The 16,465-nt window shown below is 46.7% G+C and overlaps 2 long non-coding RNA genes across 5 annotated transcripts in view; one reads left to right on the forward strand and one right to left on the reverse strand.

The window, feature by feature from the left end:
• The window catches only part of LOC126503675 (uncharacterized), a 64,634-nt gene that overhangs the window by 18,207 nt on the left and 29,962 nt on the right, over positions 1-16,465 (forward strand). For all 4 annotated transcript variants that reach the window (XR_007592359.1, XR_007592356.1, XR_007592358.1 and 1 more), the window contains exon 2: positions 14,888-15,078. This is a non-coding gene — a long non-coding RNA (uncharacterized lncRNA). The remainder of the gene's footprint in view (positions 1-14,887; positions 15,079-16,465) is intronic.
• On the reverse strand, positions 5,779-8,840 carry LOC126503676 (uncharacterized). The gene is made up of 3 exons (XR_007592360.1): positions 8,764-8,840; positions 7,330-7,427; positions 5,779-7,209 (listed from the first exon to the last, which is right to left on the reverse strand). It is a non-coding gene; the product is annotated as an uncharacterized lncRNA (long non-coding RNA).

Here is a 16,465-nt window from a genome sequence, read left to right on the forward strand (position 1 = left end):
TCTCGGTTCGGTTTTGGTAGGGGATGCAGATATTTACATTCAAAATGTACTCAGAGGTGCGGCGCTCATCAGCCCTCTCCACTTAGCACCTTCTGCAAAAGAGAGGATTTCTCACTTGCAGGCTGCCTCGCTGGGAACCTGATCTCTGCTTTTAATGCCATCTCCCCTAAGACAGTCTCACCTGTGAACCTGGTGTCATCGACTGTAAGAGCTCGCCTTCTTATACACCTCCGAAGACTCCCCTGGGTGCACCGTGCATCTAAAATCATTCTTTTTCCTGTCTTCAGATTTGTAAAATTATGTCCGTCTCTCAACAGAGAACTTCCCAAGCTCGGGTTGTCACTGTGGTAGAGAATCCTAGAGATGCTCAGGCTTCTTAGAGATGCCCGACCCTCAGTCGTGAGAGCCAGTCCACTTCCCCTGAAGGTCTGTCTTTAGTCTCTCCCCATCTCCAAGGCCCTTCCTGCTGCAGCTTCAGGGGTAAGAACCAATTAAAGAAAAGTTAAGTCCATCCTTCCGTCCCTCTTATAAACTATAGTGCTGTGTAAAAAGTTCTGCTAGTGGGGGTAGGGCGATGGAGGGATGGAGAGCCTGAGCATTGGGAGCAAATGAATTGGAGTTATTCTCTCATGTTAATTACCTACTTTTGGCCAAGTTTTCCCCTTTCGCTTCTTTAAGTTTTAAAAATACATACACAAATAAATATACCCCCCCACAGTGGTGGTTTGAAAGAAAATTGCCCCCAAAGGGAGTAACACTATTCGGATATGTGGCCTTGTTGGAGGAAGTGTGTCATTGTGGGGGTGGGCTTTGAGTTCTCCTTTTTTTTTAATTTTTTTTTTTTAAACTTTCTGGACCTCAGTTTCTTAACTTGTAAAACCGGTGTCCAATTTTACCTGGTACAAGTGGAAATTGAATGAGACAGATAATCAGAAGAACTCAGGGAATGGTAGCTAGTGTTATGATGGAAATGAATTAATTAGGAGTAAGAATTTGTTTATTGATTTAATAACATATTATGCTAATCGTGATAGCTAACCGTTACTGAGCAAGGGCAGGAGCCAAGGGCAGGAGCCTTGCTCACTATGCTTATGTTCTGTATAATTTACCTTCTAGAATTTCTGTCATTATCCTACAGCTCACGTCCTCTGTAACGGGAAAGCCAGCCCCTAGGCTCAGTGACAGGAGAGGAACCCAGGGCACGAGTTAAAACACAACTTTACCCCTGACTCTTGTGTGACTCTCCGCTAATGTGATTGTCCTCCATGCGCACAGTTTCCTTGCCTGCTCGTGGTGAGAGGAACACATCCCATCTATGGATGCTCATTTATTTATTTATTTATTTATTTATTTATTTATTTATTTATTTATTTATTATATATGTATGCCTGCACGCCAGAAGCGGGCACCAGATCTCATTATAGATGGCTGTGAGCCACCATGTGCTTGCTGGGAGTTGAGCTCAGGACCTCTGGAACAGCAGTCAGTGCTCTTAACCGCTGAGCTATCTCTCCAGCCCTCCTTCTCTGCTCTTATTCTTTGGTAGCAACAGCCTGGAGGTTTGCAAGTTTACTGTGGGACAATGGTCTTGCACCTTGTAAAGAGTTGTCACTTGCATTGGTTTAATAAAATGCTGTTTGGTCAGCAGACAGGCAAGAGGTATGGTGGGGTGACCAGAATAGGAGAATTCTGGAAAGCGGAAAAAAGGTACCAAGCCACGTGGCTAACACAGACAAGAATTATGGGTTAATTTAAGATGTAAAAGTCAGTTAATGAGAAGCCTGAGCTAATAGGCGAACCGGTTTATAATTAATGAAGGCCTCTGTGTGTTTCTTTGGGACTGAAAACCCCTATCAACACGAGTTCACTGCTGCATTGTTCACGATACAGCATCATCCCCAAGTACATTCATTTGGGCTGTTGCCCATTTGACTGGTCATCCTGGGGTGAGACGTACACCCATCACAACACCCTTCCCATTGTCAATGACTATCAGCTAGGCAATGCTGGTGGAAAGCTCGGGGAGAGTCTCAGTCAGGGTGTTCATGATACTTTTAGCCAATTGCTGATGGCTGCCCACTTTAAAGGACTTCTTATCATCTTTGGAGATGTCAGGGGGAATTTTCCTTGTAGGAGGCTGATGGTCGCCTTGGCTGTGAGTGAACTTACATCAATTAAACAAAAGCTCAACTTTTAAGTTCACCATTTTTTTTCTACAGGAAGACAATCCTTACATTTCTCTTGGGGAGTGGGGTACATAGCAATCTGGTTAATATTCTTCTCAAAACCTTTCTTTCTTTATGTTTTATAAAATTTCTAGTTTCCTTGGGGAAGGCTCAACTTTTTCTAGGTAGGAAGACCATGCACAGTGAGCACAGGGAGAGGAACTGGATCTCAAAGAAGCTGGAGCAGCCAGAAAAGAGTGTTTCCACAGAAAGATGTTGGGGACAACGTCCTCAGGGCAACTGGACCCAGGAGAGGAATATGCTTATACCAAGTGGAGCAGAAGCACAGGCTGATTGAAAAGTCAAGTATCAGAAGAGACCGCTCCGGAAGTGTCAGAACTGTCTGGCCCATGATGAAAGGGGCTGGGTGTTTCTTTCCTCAAGTTGGCGAAGGTAGAGAAGCTTGATGCTGGTAGAGGCCGAGCAGAAAGGATGCACCAAGCATAAATTCTAAGCCCGATTAGCATACATCGGTGAGGAGCGGATGGAAACAGAGAGGACGGAAACAAAGGGTACAGGCCTTGCTTTGAAAGTTTCATCACGTTTCTGAGAAAGCGTTTCTCGCACAGGTCACACAGAGAGGTCCCCTGGACCCGTGCTGTCGAGTTGAAGTGACCAGGGACAAGAAAATTGTCTGTTTGAGAAGTGATGGGATGACGCACTTGAAGGTTTACGTTTTGATGGGAAGATTTCTGTCCCGGGAATTGTTAAAGAAATAATGCAGCGAAGAGACACAGCATTACGTATCGTGGTGTTTGCGGGAGCACTGCCTGTTTTAGAGATGGTCTGAAAAGCGCCCGAAGGGCCGATACCGGAAGAGCATGAGCTAAGCTAAGTTCATCAAACCAGTAAACCATTCTGTAACCGTCCTGGTGATAACAGGAAACTTTATTATAACAGAGGGGGGCATTTGTAAAGATACTATATATTATATAATGAAGTATTTGCAATATAAAATGAAAGGAAGCTTAAAAAGAGGGCATTGAAGCTTCTCTCACATCATTATATGCACGGATTAGAAAAGGGAAAATAGAAAGCTTTGTAGTCCTGTAATGTAGGTAGCTCTCTCTTTTACTTGCTTTTTTTCTTTCTGGTTTCTTGAGACAGGGTCTCTCTGTGTAGCTCCGGCTGCCCTGGTACGTAGGCCAAGCTGAACTCAGATAGCCACTTGTCTCTGTCTCCCAAGTGCTGGGATTGAAGACGTGCACCACCACCTCCCGGCCTGTCTCTCTTACCTTTGTAGTGTTCTTTGATATAATGCCCGAGCAACCAGAGTCACTGGGGACATCACTGAAGAGGCTGTGGTGATTCGGGGTGTGAATGAAAGCTTTCAGAGAGTTTTCTTCCTCAGTCAAGGCAACGTAAATGAGGTTTTGTTTACCGAGTTCAATAACTCTTTGCTCTTTTGAAAAAAAGCTGAGTTACTAGGGAAAGCACAGAAATTAAAAAAAAATCTTTAAAAGACGTCAAGGCAATATTTGTGTTCAAATGCACTTCCAGCGAAGCAATAGTAAATCTTTCTAGGTCAATGAATGATATTCCAGCAGGAAGAATTACTGTTCTCCTTGGAGATGCCAGTGTGAATAAAGGGCCTTCTGGGTGTCATCTTCATCTGAGAATAAATTGTGCTGAGGTTTTAACCTGAATGTTTGTCCTTGAATATCTTCAAAATGCACCGAATCTGTCCCTGGTTTGATATACAGAGATCCTTCTAGTAATTTTGCTAATTCTAGTTTTCACTATATGTAGAGGGTCAGGTCTATTTCTCTGAGCTCAGGACCCAGAGGATGAGGCCCAAGGAATCTGTCTAAGAAGCACAAGGCAGGAAGAGCAGCCAGAAACAGAAGCAGAAAGAAGAGGTGAAAGAAACTCTCTCATGGGAGAAATGAGCCTGGGACACCACAGGCAAACAGAGACAGAGTGGCTTAGCTCATGATTAGAGAGGCAAAGGGCTCAGGCCTGGCTCCTCTGTATTCCCCTATGTCTGATGTCTTGGAGCTTCCTCTCCAGGGTGTCCAGTGTTAGAGGCGTCCACTTCCACAGTTTAATAAGGATGCAGGAGTCAGTTTATCAAGGTGATTACTCCCTTTCCCAGGCTCCTCTGTGCCCACAGAACTGAGAAGAGCAGAAACTAGGGCTCCTTTAGTTTACCAGCTTTGCTTTTTAAAAGAACAACCCTCTTTCCTTCTCCCCAGCCCTGTTCTACAGGTGCTTTATTCTCTCTCTCTTTCTTTTTATTTTCTTCTTCTTTCTTTTGTGTATCAGACAAGAAAGCCTCTCTGGTAGGGACAGGGGAGACCAAAACCAAAACTGAATACAAATGGGAGCTTTTCCCTCTTTCTTTGTGGATACAGGACAGGTCTGGGATTAGCCAGTTTCACCTCTTGCTTGTCTCTGGCCAGGTTTTGATGCCAACCTGACAGTCATGAGCAGGAACCAGCCTCCCTAGTTGGATCTTCTGATTAAAAATATGATTTAGGGAAGAGCAGCAGAGGTTTAAAGTCATGCTATAGGATCTGACCAGGTTTAGGACAGAACGAGATGGTGGAGATCTGTACTGTTCTAGAAGAATGGGCTTAAGGAGCAGGTGAATGATCTTGAATGAGAAGGGATGAAAGAGGAGTTAGGGGGCAGGAGGGAGGGGGAGGCTAAGGCAAGCCTCAGAAACCAAGATAATTATTTTTTTATTTTTGAGACAGGGTTTCTCTGTGTTGCTTTGGTGCCTGTCCTGGAACTAGCTTTTGTAGACCAGGCTGGCCTCGAATTCACAGAGATCTACCTGCCTCTGCCTCCCAAGTTCTGGGATTAAAGGCGTGCGCCACCACCACCCAGCTATGTTTTATCAAGATTCTGTTTTTCCAACAAAATCGACTACTCAAAAATTGGGCTTGTCCGGGATTTGAACCTGGGACCTCCAGCACCCTAGGTGAAAATCATACCCCTAGACAACGAGCTGCCAAAGACACTGATTTTTTGAGTTGAGGGAAAAATGCATTTGGAAATGTTGAAAAAGTATTCCTGTTTGTACGGCAGTAAGATAGTGACAATCTTTACATAATATAAGATATAGACAGAGCCTATAGACTGTCTTTCTAAGATCATGGAAGCTGGGGCCTCTTTAGGGTTAAGGGTGATCTATAGTAGCTTTGAATGCAGAACTCATTTGAGACATAGAAACATCTCCTTTTAAGAAAATCAGCCTCTCTCTCCTCCCTCCCTTCCTCTCTCTTCCTCCCCCCATCTCCCTCCCTCCTTGTTGTCTCCAATCCTGTTACCTCCTTTCTTCTCCTTACCCTCTGCTTCTCTGTCTTTATTCACTCCATAAAGACAAGGACACGTGGGAGTAACATCACCTGTAGGTGAGAGGTCAGAGTTCATTCAGGGGAGAAGAAGGGACTTTCTATGCGATGTTAGAGTCATGAAACAGGGGCCTTGTGTGGCTGCATTTATGGATACAGAAAAAAAACTCAGAAGAGTGAAAGGAAACCAAAGGCAAGAGTCCCCCCCCCCCCCCCCCCCCCCCCCAGTTAGGACAGGACTGAGTTGGTTGCTGGCATGGAGTGGAAGTCTGTGGGAACTGAGTTTGGTAACTGGAGAGAGAAACCATGTGCTTTCAGAGGATGGGAAACGCTTGGTGCTTCCACAAAGGGCTTTGTGTGTCTTTAGAAAACACTTGAACTGGGTTTAGGCAGAGGCAGAGGCAGAGGCAGAGGCAGAGGCAGAGGCAGAGGCAGAGGCAGAGGCAGAGGCAGAGGCAGAGGCAGAGGCAGAGGCAGAGGCAGAGGCAGAGGCAGAGGCAGAGGCAGAGGCAGAGGCAGAGGCAGAGGCAGAGGCAGAGGCAGAAGCAGGAGGGCTGACTACAGAGAGAGGACTTGTGTGTTGTCTGTGGACATAATGCTGCAACTTACTTGCTGGCAGGGACCTTGAAATGCCATAGAGTTGTGGCAGTAAATATGGCTACAGCCTATCTATCTGCCATGAGGCTGGAAAGCTAATGCTTTCCATGAAAACCTGATAACGAAAGTGTGACAATTCACAAGTAAAGCAAGACCAGTTAGGGAGTGGGCTACTCAAAGTCACAAAGGTCACACCTGCCAAATTGGCTGACGTCACAGTCCTCAGCTGGCCCAGCCCGGGTCTTCTGGAATACAGGAAGAAGCAGCTCAGAGACAGCAAAGGCCTCTTCGTGCACTGGAGCAATCTTATGAGCCACCTTTGAGGCATTCCCTCCAGACCCAGTCACCCTGCTTCTTTAGGGTCCTAGATAGCTCACGTCTCCAGCGTTGCAACTGGAATGGCAAAGAGCCCAGAAATTGTTCTTTGTAAGGAGTGAGGGAATGTTGACTCATGAGACACCCATGCTGCCTGTGGGAAGAGGCTAGAAGGAGCCGTGTAAATATTTAAAAAAAAATATATATTTTTTTGTGGGGAACAAAAGTTCATCTGCAGATGATAGGAATAGGCTGATCTATGTGCAGGTCAGTCCGTGATAGCAAAATCACCCCTAAGAACTGGAACTGTCCAAAGAGGGACTATCCACCTCTATCCCAAAGCCTGCCAGGAGCGTAGCAAAGATTACTCCTGTTTTAAATAAGAATGGGCAGATGGGTTCTAAGTCCCTTCTCACATTAAAATTTTAGTATCTAAGCTTGTGCTTTATCTACTTAAGTGCTTTGATAGGTTTGTTGATCGAATCTGTGAACTACAGGCTGCTTCCTTGGGTGTGTGACCAGGTGTGTGTGTGTGTGTGTGTGTGTGTGTGTGTGTGTGTGTGTTTAAATCACGTTCTCCTCCTTCTCCACCATGCTTGGTCTCTGACTTCTAACAGGCAAGACTGAGATTCTCCTGTCCAGCACAGGCATGCTGGGCTTCAAGACAGAGGCTGCTGCTAGTGTTCCCACAGGAGACGATTGATGCCAAAGGTCAGGAAAATCTTGCTGCCCTAGTGGAATGAGGCTTCCAGGTAGGAGGCTGGTGTCCCTTCCTGGGGTGGAGGAGAGGAGCACAGTCTCAGATGACACAGTCGGACTGGGGACCAGAAAGAACAGGGGCAGAGAAAGGCAGGAGCAGAAAGGACAGGAAAGCCTAGAGGTATGCTTAGGACCTCACTGCTCCTCTCTGGTGGTGTGTGCAGTTCGGGAGAGCCGATCACAGCAAGCTTTCACTTTCCAGCTTCCCAGGGAGCCCAGCGCAGCTCAGCATCTAGAGAGATGGCAATGCCAAGGAAAGATGACTTTTGACCTTCATCTGAGGTGGAGTGCAGCTGAGCTCTGAGGCGGTTATAAAGAGGAGAAATGGGGTAAAGGGGAGATTCCAAAGGAGGGCTCTCAGAGGCAGGGCAAGGGCTGTTGGAGAAGACTTCTGAGGACTGATTTTTCTTTTTCTTTTTTTTTTTTGGTTTTTTGAGACAGGGTTTCTCTGTGGCTTTGGAGCCTGTCCTGGAACTAGCTCTGTAGACCAGGCTGGTCTCGAACTCACAGAGATCCGCCAGCCTCTGCCTCCCGAGTGCTGGGATTAAAGGCGTGCGCCACCATCGCCCGGCAAGGACTGATTTTTCTTTCTCAGTTTTTCTCAGCTACAAGCTGCAATCGTAATGCCTCTAAACTGAAAATGTGCCCTTTGCCTGATATGGAAGGCAGAATTTAAGTAATGCTTTGCGTCTCAAAATTTTCTCTGAATTTCTGGCTTAGAAGACTGCGAGATTTTGGCCAAACTTAGTTATCTCCTGAGGGGTTCCCCAGACCCTGTCACCCAGTCAGCACCTTCCAAGATCTCTGCTGTCATCCCCTCTGCCCCCTCAGGGCATCCCCCACAGCAGCTCTCAGTGCCAGCCAAGTGCCAACTATGGCTTGGAACCACGACCAAAGCAAGTCTAAAAGCTTTGTCCTGGCAGAAACTGAAATTTCCCTGGAATTAAGACAAACAGGGTAACAAATGGTTTCAAAACAAGAACACACACACACACACACACACACACACAGAGTCAGAATTTGGGATTTTATAGACATGAAAACTCCATTCATGTATTAAATTACGATTGTATGTTTAACCAATGCTTTAAGCAGTCGTATTTTGCTTTCTGAATGCATTTACACCACTTTAAGCTTACTCCTTCCTGGCAACCTCTAAGGCTTTCTGTTTCTTCCAGTTTTAAGCCTTATTGGCAACGACAAGCAGGAGCCCTAGGGGTTCCAATTAGTGAAAACCCTGGCTTCTTTGGTGGAGGCCACATAGGTCCTCTTCTTACGCGAGTGCCCACTCCCCGTTCTTCTCCAGGCTGCGTTTCCCCATTCTAGTTGGCCTTTCTCTTGATCAGAAATTCCAGCCCCGACCTTCTTACTTTTATACTTAGTTTTCATCGCTGCCCCTCTCAGTCAGCCTGAGGTATCGTCTCTCCACCTAAAGAAGCTCGCTGGCTTCCTTGCCGTTCTCTCCCTTCGGCTGCTTTCCCTTCCGAGTACGCTACAGTCCCGCAACCTGAGTTAGCCTAGCTTCAGGTTTCCTTCTTATGCTTTGAAAAACCTGTTTCTATTCTTACCTTGGCGCGGTATGGACACTTCTTATTGTGAGCTGGAGTCTGGGGATATTTATGTGTGATGTTTTCTTCAAGCGGAGGGAAATCAGTTACTCTTAACTCCTCCCACCTACCAGGGGCTCCTTTACTCACAGAGATGGGGGAGGGGACTGACTGGCCTAACTGGTGACACTGGAGAAGAACAACCCGGTAGGGAATAAGTGTGTTCTGTTTTTCTTCCTAACTCCGGAACACTGTCTGCAGAGAACAATAATTCTCAGCCCTTCTTCAGGGTGCAGCCATCTCTAGTCTCCCAGGTATGTGAAATCTCCCCAAGCCAGCACCCCATTTCAGGCGTCCTTGATCTCCTTCCTAAGGGACGCCCCCGGTTCAACCTTCAGGGAGAATCAACATGGTATTTAGGACATCAGTCTGCTGCTCCTTTGACTGTTCAGTACTCAAATGAGGAAAGTGATGGCGTTTGTTGGTGATGCTAAAGCCTGGACGAGATGCCTTGTGTGCAGGAGAGCCGAGGCAGGAGGCAGCTATCAACTGCTGTGCGCCAAAACCTCCTTTCTGGCCGCTGGAGCTAGTTTATTTTGGAATGACTAAATACCAGGAAAGACCACTATAAAGTGGACTCATAATTCTCAGCTGTGGCCATCTGGTAGACAGAGTTTTTGAAAATCATCCATGCGGATGCTCAGAGATCTGGGCCAAAGAGGTGTCTCGATGTTGGCACAGTGAACATTTAACTCTTTCTTCTGATAAAGAAAAGTCAGAGAGATTTAGCTCCTTGGCAAAGCTCTTTCTGGATCCCAGCACAGGCCTGGATCAGTGGGAGTCTCTGACCTCGAGGTTCTCCATGACTGAAGACCCTCAGTAGAGTTCATCTGAACCCTGTGGCCAATTCTGAATTGGAAGGAGACAGGGCTGTTTCTCATAACTAACAGTATAAACCTTCGATTATATACTCCCTCAGGTGGGAGCCTTTCCCACTACCATCTCTTATCCCCAGCACCTGGAACTATGAAATTCCAAGAACTGTGAATTATGGTTGAGATAATTCTAGAAAGCTGATAAAAGGCTTACTGGCTCAGAATTAGAGGCTGATAAGAGAGTCGCAGCTCCTCGGTGACATTTACCTCATTCTTAGGGGATTTAAGAGAAGATAGACCACAGAGCATTGAAAACATACTCAGTGATAGACCCTTAAATACACAACAAACATTTAAAGCTAACCAATCAGCTGTCACACAGAGGACCAATTGTCCCAGTTTTTCAGAGTCTCGGATGTTCCTCCAAGATGCTGAATACTCATTCATAAAATCAGGAAACACATGGAAAATGAAGAGAACACTAAACAATGGGTGTTCAGGGCTGGGGATGCAGAACTGGAGTTTACAAAACACGCAGAGATATAAGGTGAAATCCTAAAGGCGGAGTTTTCTCTGAGAGTCAAACTTTGTTTTATTTCTTGGGCACGCTCTCATACACCCTACTTGGAATATGACCAACCCTAAGTAAGATCTGTCCCTGCCATTCCTTGAGAAAAGTCATGATTGAGACCCACCTGTGTGGCGAGCAGTCTGTCATCTGCAGCCTGACTCACTCACTCCAGTCCCCCGAGTGGGGGCTGTAGGCTTGGAAGCCAGTGTATTTCCCTGTAGTAATTTGATCTGTCTTCTGGGGCTGCTCAGTTTTTTTTTTTTTTTTTTTTTTTTTTTTTGTTGTTGCCATCGTCAGTGTAATCACAGTGACCCTTGAACCTTGACCTCTCCCAGAGAAGGGTCAAAATAACTCACCAAATCTTGATTCCTCCCCAGGAAAGGTCAAGACCACTCCCACAACTGCTCCCCAGAAAATAAACACGTGGTTTTCTCATTTCCTCTCCCGTGGTCATGTGGGCAGCTTCCTGTTGCCCTCGGGGCCACCCGGGAGAGTACGGGTGTCTAATTAAACCTGAATATCATTTAATTTGGTCTGATTTTGTTTGATTGGGATTATTTTGCTTTGGAGGAGTAGCTTGGTTAGGAAATAATCCTAACAGCTTGGAAATCCCACCGAGGGGTTATTTTTCCTTCGCGGGCCAATGGCCATGTGTTAGAAACGCCCTTATCCCCTGAAGCCACCAGGACTCCCGGAAGGGGGACAAGGAAAGTCAACCACGACTCCATGCTGGCAGAGTTTAGCCCAAGTCAACCTGCCAGCAGGCTGCTTTAAATGTGGTCTAAATGGCCAATTGGCACGATATTGCCCTGGGCCTCCTACGAGGCCATGCCCTTTCTGCCAGCAACTGGATACTGGAAATGACAATGCCCCTGTGGGGGCTCGTCCTCTATGTCACGCCACGGAGGTCTAGCTTCACTGATATTGGCAAGTGAGACTGTGCCAGCCTGCGAATTTCTCAGCCTTGCAGAGGATTGACGCTGCCCAGACTTGGTGACTCCCATAACCCAATCCGAGCCTAGGGTCATGTTACAGGTAGAGGAAAGTCCCTTGACTTTCTTTTGGACACGGGAGCCACCTACTCTGTTTTAACTTAGACCTTACGTTCCCCTCACCAATTTCAGTTATGGGGGTAGACGGGACCTGTTCCTCCCACTTAAAACCTTGCACTGCACTGCATTCTTGCAGGGTGATTCTTCCTTCATACTTTCCTAGTGGTACCCACTTGCCCCGCTCCTCTCCTGGGTCCAGATATTCTCAGCTGCTTTGGGGCCCCCACACATTCTCCTGAGTCACACTTTCTTCTCACTTTAAAGGCCTCACAGGTTCCCACCCCAGACTGTCCTGTCCCTAATCTCCCTGATCCAGTAGATCCCCAAGTATGGGACGCTTCCACTTCTGTGGTTGCTACTCGCCACCAGCCAGTGCTAGTTCTCCTTAAAGACCCTTTGTCCTTTCCTTCCAGACCCCAGTTTCCTATTCCTGAAACCACTGAGGCCTTAAGCCTATCATCACTGTCTCCTATTTCAAGGACTTTTAATTCCTATCGACTCACCCTGCAACACTCCAATTCTTCCCATGTGCAAGCCCCCTGGAGCTTACCACTTGGTTCAAGATCTCCACCTCATAAATGAAGCAGTCATTCCAGTTCACCCACTGGTTAACAACCCATACAATCTCCTGTCTAACGCCCCTCCTACCACCTCACACTTTACTGTCTGGACCTAAAAGATGCCTTCTTTAGTTCCCCTTTACACCCTGACTCATACTTCCTCTTTGCCTTCACCTGGGAGGACCCTGACTCCCGGTACTCCAGACAGCCAGCCAGCTTGCATGAACTGTTCTCCCATAGGGTTTTTTGGGACAGCTCCCATTTCTTCAGCCAAGCTCTGGCTTGAGATCTCTCAAACTTTGACTCAGGTCCTAGCACACACCTTCAGTATGGATGATCTCCTTCTCTACAGTCCTACATTGTCTCTGTCCCAACAGATCACCTCTATGCTCCTGAACTTCCCTGGATCCCTGAGATATCAAGTCTCCCCAACCAGGGCTCAGCTGTGCTCTCCTACAGTGGTATATCTGGGTGTTCAACTTAGCCCGGTGTCTTACACCATCACCTCTGACAGGGTCCAGGCTCTGCGGGATTTATAGCCTCAACTCCTCTCATTTTTGGGCCTGCTTAGGGTTCTTTCACTATAGGATCCCTAACTTTGCCATTATAGCCAAGTCTCTGTACCAGGCAGCCAGAGAGACCCCGTGGCCTCTCACCCACCTGGCCATTGTCTGCCGCCACTTCTCTCTACTGTGAGATGCCCTTCTAACAGCCCCTGCTCCTGCTCTTCCAGACCTCGTGAAGCCTTACTCCGTTCCCACACTGACAGTTGTCTACCTGCCCCCACACCAGTGGACCCTAATGCCCCTAAACCTACCCTCTCTACCCGTGGGCAGAATACTCCTCAAACAGCTAACTCCTAGGTCTCTCGAACCTTGATGGACAGGACCTCACATAGCAATCCTCACCACCTCCTCTGCTGCCAACCTCCTGGGACACCCATGTTGGCACCATCTCTCCAGGCTCAAATGAGCACCCACTCAGGACACTTGGTCTGTCTAGCAGCTAGGTCTTTCCACCCTCAGGTTTTCCAAGATGCCACAATAAAAGGCGTACCTTCTCCTCAGCCTGGTACACTCATCTCCGGTGATACAAACAAGACAGGTAATAACAATATTTTTTCTCCTAGACATCTGCCTTTTTATCTCCCTCAAGAAACAGATGCCTAGTATCTCTGGGATGATAGTAAACAGGATGCCTCTCCAGCCACACCTCTCGCTGAGCGTGAACCCACCAAAACCCAGCTCTCTCCTTCCCCACATTGCCCCATGCCTGTAGGAAATAGCCAGGTTTGCATTGGCGCCCCCTTTTCCAAAGAGAGCCTAAAATGTTGGTCATAAATATCACCTTAGCTTCCAGTCACCACTTCTACACACAGTCTGGAATGTAATCCCAGCCTCAACTTCCATCGTTGGAGGCCCCTCCTCTGTGCCTCTCGAACCTTGGCCCCTCCCTGAGAAGGGTCAAGGTAGCCCACCAAACCTTGACCCCTTCTCAGGAAGGGTCAAGACCACTCCCACAGGCTGTCTAAACTGCTCCCCAGAAAATAAAAACATGGTTTTTCCTTCTTCTCTCCGGTGGTAGCGTTGGCAGCTTCCCGTTGCCCTTGGGGCCACCAGGGAGCACAGGTGTCTAATTAAACCTGGATATCTTTTAATTTGGTCTGATTTGGTTTGATTGGGATTATTTTGCGTCAGCAGAGTGGCTGGGTTAGGAAATGTTCCTAACAGTCAGCTCCACATCCTTCCCTCTGTTTTGTAATTTTCCACCCTCCCATAAGCTCCAATGTCAGATTGGGTAGGGAGAGATGGGGGGTAGACATTGGGGGGGGGGAGGATTTACTTCCTAGGGCTAAACTTAACAAAGTGTGCTTTTCAAGTTCTGTCCTTTCTTTGACGTGAACTGGAGAGTTTACTGTTAAAGTTAAAATAGTTTTCTACCTAACTATATGCAAATGTCGTAAGTGTAGGCATATGCACATATATACCTAGAATACAAAATAGGCATCCATACACATATGCACAGAGTATATATCTTTCTGTCTGTCTATCCATCTGTCTGTCTATCTGCCTATCTCTTAGGAATATTCCAAATAGGAAAAAGTCATCTATCTAGCAAGGTGGAGCAGTAGACACCTGCAATCCCTGCACTAGGGGGAAGCTGGGATAGGAGAATGAGGTGAGGTCAAAGCCGTTCTGGCCCGCAGAATGGTACCCACTCCATAGGAAATTTCATGCACACGTATACACACACACGAAACACGCCAAATTGTGAAAAGTGTCCATTTGGGTGAACTCCTGGTATTTATGTTTGTCCCAATCTTCCGTAATTTTTTTGTATTGTTTTGTTTTGTTTCAAGACAAAGGTCATTTGTGTAGCCTTGCCTGTCCTGGAACGTCCTCTGTAGACCAGGCTGGCCTCAAACTTAGAACTCCACCTGCCTCTGCCTTCCAAGGGCTGAGATGGAAGGTACGAGTCACCACATCCAATGTTCTGCTTGCATTGTCTTATGATAAGAAAAGCAATGACCACAGTGATCAATGCCCACAACACACCATTTATCAAGAGGATTAACTCCTCTAGAAGGCCAAGGGAAAGTTTCACCCTTGACAAATGCCTGGTGACCTCTGGGCATTGTTGAGGATAAAGCTTTAACTATTGGTACCCCAAAAGTAGTGGGGGACAGTTCTGGTTACCAGATGGGTTTATCGATACTACCTTCAGCTTCACCCTGTAGGGTATGTTGAGTCCAGAATTGCAGTTACCTGGGAGGCATGAGCGCTGTGTGAGCCCATGAATTTGAGATTCGCTAGGCAAAACTGTGAAACCAGAGGCGGTGGAGAACGGAAAGAGGAAAAGAAGGAGATACTTGGCTTCGAATCTAGACAGAGATGTCACGTCGGGCTCTTGAGAACATAGAGAGCAAGGTTTTCACAATGACACCTCCTGAGTGAGCGGTAGGCAGGGCGGAATGAACTTACTGTGGGTTTTGGAAATGCGCGGTGATTTTTCTTCCGGGAAGGGTGTATTATAACTGTCTTTGCTGTGGTTGATATCTAATGTATTCTTTTCCTGTCATTGATGAAGGAGATGCTATTTATAACCTCGGAGCAGGCCTGTGGAGTTATTTCTGAAGATACGGTTGAAGCTTTTGGAACATGCTTTAATACGCCTTTCGCGTCTCTCCTTGTCAATGGGGGACTTGTCCCCAAGATAGTCACCCAAGCACAGTGCTGAAACATCACACGACTTTGACAGATAGAGATCCGAACTCCCAGGTGATCATTTACTGGCTTGTCCCCTCCGGCAAAAACCGGATCACTGGAGCCTTTGCTTTGGGAACGGGGCTCAGAACAATTCTCCCTGACTAGCTTATTAATTCAGTGGGATAGCACATATCCCTAACGGTGCTTTGCATATGTAAATATTAGTTCTCCTCCCTGGGAGGCAGAGCAACTATATAAACTTTCTCTTGGGTGGGTGAAGGAGGGGTTATGCATTTATTACTTTGGTTTCCTTGGCAACAGCATCAAGCAAGTCCAGTCAGTTATTAAGCCATCTATCTACTCTGCCACATGCACGTCTACGTTGCGAGGCATTTCCATCATTATGGGCTGTGATGTGATGGAATTGTAAGTTCTTAAAATATTTTTAGTTGAGGGTGTGCAGCATGTGAGTATAGGCACTGTAGAGATCAGAACAGCGCATCGGGTTTTCCTCAAACTGGAGTCATAAGTGCTGCCGGGAACTGAACTCAGGTCCTCGGAAAGAACGGTATGTGCTCTGAACTGCTCAACCATCCACGCAGTCCGGTGATGCGATATTTTATTAGGCATTTTTCCTAAAACTTAAAAGCAGATTTTTTTTTTCCCGAGACAGGTAAAAACCACTTAGTGAACCATTGCTAGTCTCTATGACACAGCCACAGAAGCGGACAATATGCAAAGAGACCCCCGATAACCCAATACGACACACACATATCAGGTTGAACAGAAGCACCCACGGTATTGGAGAAGATGCCATTTGGTATTTACAGAAACGTTTTGTTATTTCCAGTTTTGTCTTTCCTATTTCTCTTCCGAAATGAAGGGTATGAATGTGGCGTCTGACTCTCATGCAGCCACCAGCACTCCTCACTGAGTAGCACACTTTGGGTGGTTTTTGGTTAACACCCAAGGCGGTGCTTAGAAAAGGCTGCAGCAAAAGTCATGTAGCTGCGGAGTAACCCAGTAGGTGGCGCTGCTACTCCATGTGTTACTTCTGAGGACCCGGCGAGCATAAAGAACTTTCATTCCTAATGCAATGGCGAAGTATTTTAAAGACGCGGGTGCCAGGGTCTGCTAAAAAAGAGTAGCCCCTTTTTTTTTGTGCCAGTCAGAAGTAAGCTTCTCTTGGAAGGGGCTTAGCTCATTTGACCTTGGAAACCGTGGGTTTACTTCTACCAAAGAGAATGAAAATCAGAGGGAGATCCGGAAAGACCAGAGTTTTTGATTCTCCTATAGAGAAACAGAGAAATAAGGTTAGTGGTCTGGAGACAGCAAGCGAGAAACAGCACAACTTAAGATATTAGCTCTGGAGAGCCCCGAGGTTAATGTGGATGATAAGAGCCGCAAACCCCACTACATACTAATTTGGTTTGTTAACTTATTACATCCTTGAGAGTAT

The sequence above is a fragment of the Alexandromys fortis genome, unplaced genomic scaffold (genome assembly GCF_014885135.2).
Source record: "Alexandromys fortis isolate MF-2015 unplaced genomic scaffold, M_Fortis_MF-2015_v1.1 scaffold_2_26212498_36691700, whole genome shotgun sequence".
Classification (NCBI taxonomy): Eukaryota; Metazoa; Chordata; class Mammalia; order Rodentia; family Cricetidae; genus Alexandromys; species Alexandromys fortis.